A 6076-nucleotide genomic window follows, 5' to 3' on the forward strand; every position below is an offset into this window, starting at 1 on the left:
TGTCCATTACTTTTATTTTTATTCTCTATTCATTGTTGGTATAAGGAATAACCTGTCGTTTTCACATCTTGTATAGTACATGAGTTGTTAAAGTCCTTAACATATCCTTGACAGGTAGGCCCTATGTGGCAGTGTTTTCTATTCTAGGCTAGAGAACCAACCAGGCTCGTCTTTCTTCACCCTAATTCAATAAAAATACATTTCCTGGTTACCTAATTACAGTGGGGCAAAAAAGTATTTAGTCAGCCACCAATTGTGCAAGTTCTCCCACTTAAAAAGATGAGAGGCCTGTAATTGTCATCATAGGTACACTTCAACTATGACAGACAAAATGAGAAAAAAAATCCAGAAAATCACATTGTAGGATTTTTAATGAATTTATTTGCAAATTATGGTGGAAAATAAGTATTTGTTTTTCAATAACAAAAGTTTATCTCAATCCTTTGTTGGCAATGACAGAGCTCAAACATTTTCTGAAGTCTTCACAAGGTTTTCACACACTGTTGCTGGTATTTTGGCCCATTCCTCCATGCAGATCTCCTCTAGAGCAGTGATGTTTTGGGGCTGGACATGTACTGGCTTAAGCAGGGGGACACGTCTGGCACTGCAGGATTTGAGTCCCTGGCGGCGTAGTGTGTTACTGATGGTAGGCTTTGTTACTTTGGTCCCAGCTCTCTGCAGGTCATTCACTCGGTCCCCCCGTGTGGTTCTGGGATTTTTGCTCACCGTTCTTGTGATCATTTTGACCCCACGGGGTGAGATCTTGCGCTGAGCCCCAGATCGAGGGAGATTATCAGTGGTCTTGTATGTCTTCCATTTCCTAATAATTGCTCCCCACAGTTGATTTCTTCAAACCAAGCTGCCTACCTATTGCAGATTCAGTCTTCCCAGCCTAGTGCAGGTCTACAATTTTGTTTCTGGTGTCCTTTGACAGGTCTTTGGTCTTGGCCATAGTGGAGTTTGGAGTGTGACTGTTTGAGGTTGTGGACAGGTGTCTTTTATACTGATAACAAGTTCAAACAGGTGCCATTAATACAGGTAAAGAGTGGAGGACAGAGAAGTCTCTTGAAGAAGTTACAGGTCTGTGAGAGCCAGAAATCTTGCTTGTTTGTAGGTGACCAAATACTTATTTTCCACCATAATTTGCAAATTCATAAAAAATCCTACAATGTGATTTTCTGGATTTGTTTTCTTATTTTGTCTGCCATAGTTGAAGTGTACTTATGATGGAAATTACAGGCCTCTCATCTTTTTAAGTGGGAGAACTTGCACAATTGGTGGCTGACTAAATACTTTTTTGCCCCACTGTATATGGATATAGAGAAACATCTATGGATTCAAAAAGTCACCACCATTGGTCATAATTTGTATTTGATCTGGGTTTAGACAGGAAATCAAAATATGATCAAACACTGTGAGGAGAAAATAATTCTATACTGAACAAAAATATGAATATATACAGAAAAAGCTTATTTTTTTCTATTTTTTTTACACAAATTTGTTTATATCCCTGTCAGTGAGCATTTCTCCTTTGCCAAGATAATACATCCACCTGTCAGGTGTGGCATATCAAGATGCTGATTGAATAAGAACAATAAAGGCCACTCTAAAATGGGTAGTTTTGTCACATAACACGATGCCAACGTGCAAATGACATGCTGACTGCAGCAATGTCCACCAGAGCTGTTGCCAGAGAATTGAATGTTCATTTCTCTACCATAAGCTGCCTCCAACGTCGTTTTAGAGAATTTGGCAGTGTGTCCAAATGGCCTCATGACCAGAGACCACGTGTAACCACTCCAGCCCAGGATCTCCACATCTGGCTTCTTCACCTGCGGGATCGTCTGAAACCAGCGACCAGTACAGCTGATGAAACAGGAGTGTTTTTGTCTGTAATAAAGCCGTTTTGTGGGGTACCCATGGCTGTGCCCCTGCCCAATCATGTAAAATCCATAGACCAGGGCCTAATGATTTATTTAAATTGATTGATTTCCTTATATGAACTGTAACTCAGTAAAATAGTTAATTGTTGCATGTTGCATTTTATATTTTTCAGCATAGATTATCAATAGTTACATGTATACTGAGTATACAAAACATTAGGCACACCTTCCTAATATTCGTTGGGGCATGGACTCCACAAGGTGTCGAAAGTGGATGCTGGCCAATGCTGACTCCAATGCTTCCCACAGTTGTGTCAAGTTGACTGGATGTCCTTTGGGTGGCGGACCATTCTTGATACACATGGGAAACTGTTGAACCCAGCAGCATTGCAGTTCTTGACACAAACCGGTGTGACTGGCACCTACTACCATACCCCGTTCAAAGGCACTTAAATCTTTTGTCTTGGCCATTTACCCTCTGAATGGCACACACATGGCCCTGGGTCTGAAACCCGCCCTGTGCAACTGGATCCTGTGGACTTCCTGACGGGCTGACCCCGGGTGGGAAAGGTAGGAAACAACTCCACTATGCTGATCCTCAACATAGGGGCCCCACAAGGGTGCGTGCTCAGCCCCCTCCTGTACTACTTGTTCACCCATGACTGCGTGGCCACGCACACCTCTACTCAATCATCAAGTTTGCAGTTGACACAACAGTAGTAGGCCTAATTACCAACAATGATGAGACAGCCTACAGGGAGGAGGTGAGGGCCCTGGCAAAGTGGTTCCAGGAAAATAACATCTCCTTCAACGTCAACAAAATGAAGCTAATCGGGGACTTCAGGAATCAACAGAGAGAGCACGCCTTTATTCACTTCAATGGGACCGCAGTTGAGAAGGTGAAAAGCTTAAAGTTCCTCTGCATACACATCACTGACAATCTGAAATGGTCCACCCACACAGACAGTATGGTGAAGGCGCAACAACGCCTATTCAACCTCAAGAGGCTGAAAAAATTAGCCTTGGCCCCTAAGACCCTCACAAACTTTTACAGATGTACAATTGAGAGCATCTTGTCAGGCTGTATCACCACCTGGTATGGCAACTGCACCACCCGCAACCCCAGGGCTCTCTAGAGTGTGGTGTGGTCTGCCCAATGCATCACCGGGGGCACACACTGCCTGCCCCCCAGGACACCAACAGCACCCGATGTCACAGGAAGCCACCGGAACCACGGCCTGTTCACCCCCCTGTCATCCAGAAGGCGAGGTCAGTACAGGTGCATCAAAGCTGGGGCAGAGAGACTGAAAAATAGCTTCTATCTCAATGCCATCAGACTGTTAAATAGTCATCACTAGCCCACTACCACCCGGTTATCTGGATTCACCTGGTCAGTCTGTCATGGAAGGAGCAGGTGTTCCTAATGTTTTGTATAATCATTGTATACAGTATCTTGTGATGGTGGTCCATTGCTACAAAACATGAATGAGGCTTTTTAGAGCATGCTAGCAAGGAGTCTGCCACTATGGATTACTTTCTAGGAATCTATATAAACGAATCCATAGCACTCTCCAACACAATTATTATCCTTGATTTGTTTTCCACTTTTTATTCAAGTCACTCAAGATCCATCAATTAAACTCAATTTGTTTGTAAATTACAATACTTAAATCTATTAGTTAGGACAGGCTTCTGTGTTGATGTGAACTATGACTTCAGATCCTAAATACTTGGGAAGATCTGATGTAGCCTTGGTGGGGCTGGGACCAGGGTTGAGTACGTCTAGATGCCCACACTAACATGTACAGTCCTGAGTCTAAAGATAAGCAGACCTTTACCGAGTACCAACTAGCAATCCTATTGGCTAGAGCAGGATAACACAAATGCTCAGCAAAAAAAGATCTGCTCATTAGGCAGGCATAGAAAGAGTACTGAAATAGCCTACTCAAGTAGAAGTATTGTTATTTTTATGAAATTTTACTCAAGTAGAAGTAAAATTACTGGTGTAAAGAAAGTAAAAAGTACTCAGAGTACAAGTAATTTAGTTAATTTTCAAATGAAAATATTGACCTTCATAATTAGCTATTTTCGCTAATGTTACCTGAATGTTGTTACACATGATCTTTTCCATGCGTAACATTTTTAAAAGGAAGAGCGGAAATTATTATATAATAGGAACTAGGTTCATTTATTTTATGAGTTGCAACAAGGCACATCTGTATGTAAAAATATAAGGATTTGTTAAAAATATACTTCTAACATTTTAAAATAAATTAAACATAAAATATATTGATAAATAAAAAGCAATTAAAAATTAAGCCAATCTTCAATATAATTCAGACGCCAGAAATAAACGTTTCTAATTCTTTCACCCATTCAGTTACTTGTTTGTTACTTGTCCATGTGACCAGCTGACATTCACTCACTCACCCATTCACCCTCACTCACTCAGTCCCTCTTTCCTCACTAACTCACTCACTGACTTAAAAAAAAAACTCTTTCACTTACGCACCAGGGGTGGAAAGAGTACTGATTTGGAAAAATACTGAAAAAAGTGCAAGTACTTAGAAAAGCTACTCAATTACAATAACGAGAGTAGTTAGTTAGTTACTTTACACCTCTGTCTTCAGGACACCTCAACTCACCCACTTGGGGCGAGACACTTTGGCGGTCCTCAGCCCGGACGCTACTGTCCCACCTATCCCCAGACCCATTATGGAATAAAGACCAGTCAAACTCCAAGAAGTCCTCTCTTAGGTAGTGTTAGAGGTTAAGATTCTATGTGGTCCATGTTGTACTAGAGAATCTCACCTTATGAGAGTACTCTAATGTCTTGGGTCCATCTTATGTTTTGGGTCCATTTCATAGTAAATTATAATCATAGACAAGGGTAGGGAATTATAGATTCTGGACCTGCACATAGGGGACAATGCCTACCATTGATCAAACTCCAAGACTAAAGGTAACAATGGGAACAAGCTGGCTTCATGCACTCATGGCTTTGGGGCCATGGCTTTTTATCATTACTGTCTGTACACACTGCAGTGGATCTATCCCACTCTCCCCAACAAAGTGTTTTCTGGTTTAGTTCTAACCTCAATGAAGGCTCTATATACAGTTGAAGTCAGAAGTTTACATACACCTTAGCCAAATACATTTAAACTCAGTTTTTCACAATTCCTGACATTTAACCCTAGTAAAAATTCCCTGTCTTAGGTCAGTTAGGATCACCACTTTATTTTAAGAATGTGAAATGTCAGAATAATAGAAGACTGATTTATTTCAGCTTTTATTTATTTCATCACTTTCCCAGTGTGTCAGAAGTTTACATACAATCAATTAGTAGCATTGCCTTTAAATTGTTTAACTTGTGTCAAATGTTTCGGGTATCCTTCCACAAGCTTCCCACCATAAGTTGGATGAATTTTGGCTGGGCCATTCCTGACTGTAACTGAGTCAGGATTGTAGGCCTCCTTGCTCGCACACACTTCTTCAGTTCTGCCAACAAATTTTCTATAGGATTGAGGTCAGGGCTTTGTGATGGCCACTTCAATACCTTGACTTTGTTGTCCTTTAGCCATTTTGCCACAATTTTGGAAGTATGCTTGGGCTCATTGTCCATTTGGAAGACCACTTTGCGACCAAGCTTTAACTTCCTGACTGATGTCTTGAGATGTTGCTTCAATATATCCACATAATTTTTCTTCCTCATGATGCCATCTATTATGTGAAGTCCACCAGACCCTCCTGCAGCAAAGCACCCCCACAACATGATGCTGCCACCCCTGTGCTTCACAGTTGGGATGGTGTTCTTCGGCTTGCAAGTCTCCCCCTTTTTCCTCCAAACATAACGATGGTCATTATGGCCAAACAGTTCCATTTTTGTTTCAACAGACCAGAGGACATTTCTCCAAAAAGTACGATCTTTATCCCCATGTGCAGTTGCAAACCGTAGACTGGCTTTTTTATGGCGGTTTTGAAGCAGTGGCTTCTTCCTTGCTGAGCGGTCTTTCAGGTTATGTCGATATAGGACTTGTTTTACTGTGGATATAGATACTTTTGTACCTGTTTCCTCCAGCATCTTCACAAGGTCCTTTTCGGTTGTTCTGGAATTGATTTGCACTTTTTGCACCATAGTACGTTCATCTCTAGGAGACAGAATGTGTCTCCTTCCTGAGCGGCATGACGGCTGC

Source organism: Oncorhynchus nerka, linkage group LG27 (assembly GCF_034236695.1).
Source record: "Oncorhynchus nerka isolate Pitt River linkage group LG27, Oner_Uvic_2.0, whole genome shotgun sequence".
Classification (NCBI taxonomy): domain Eukaryota; kingdom Metazoa; phylum Chordata; class Actinopteri; order Salmoniformes; family Salmonidae; genus Oncorhynchus; species Oncorhynchus nerka.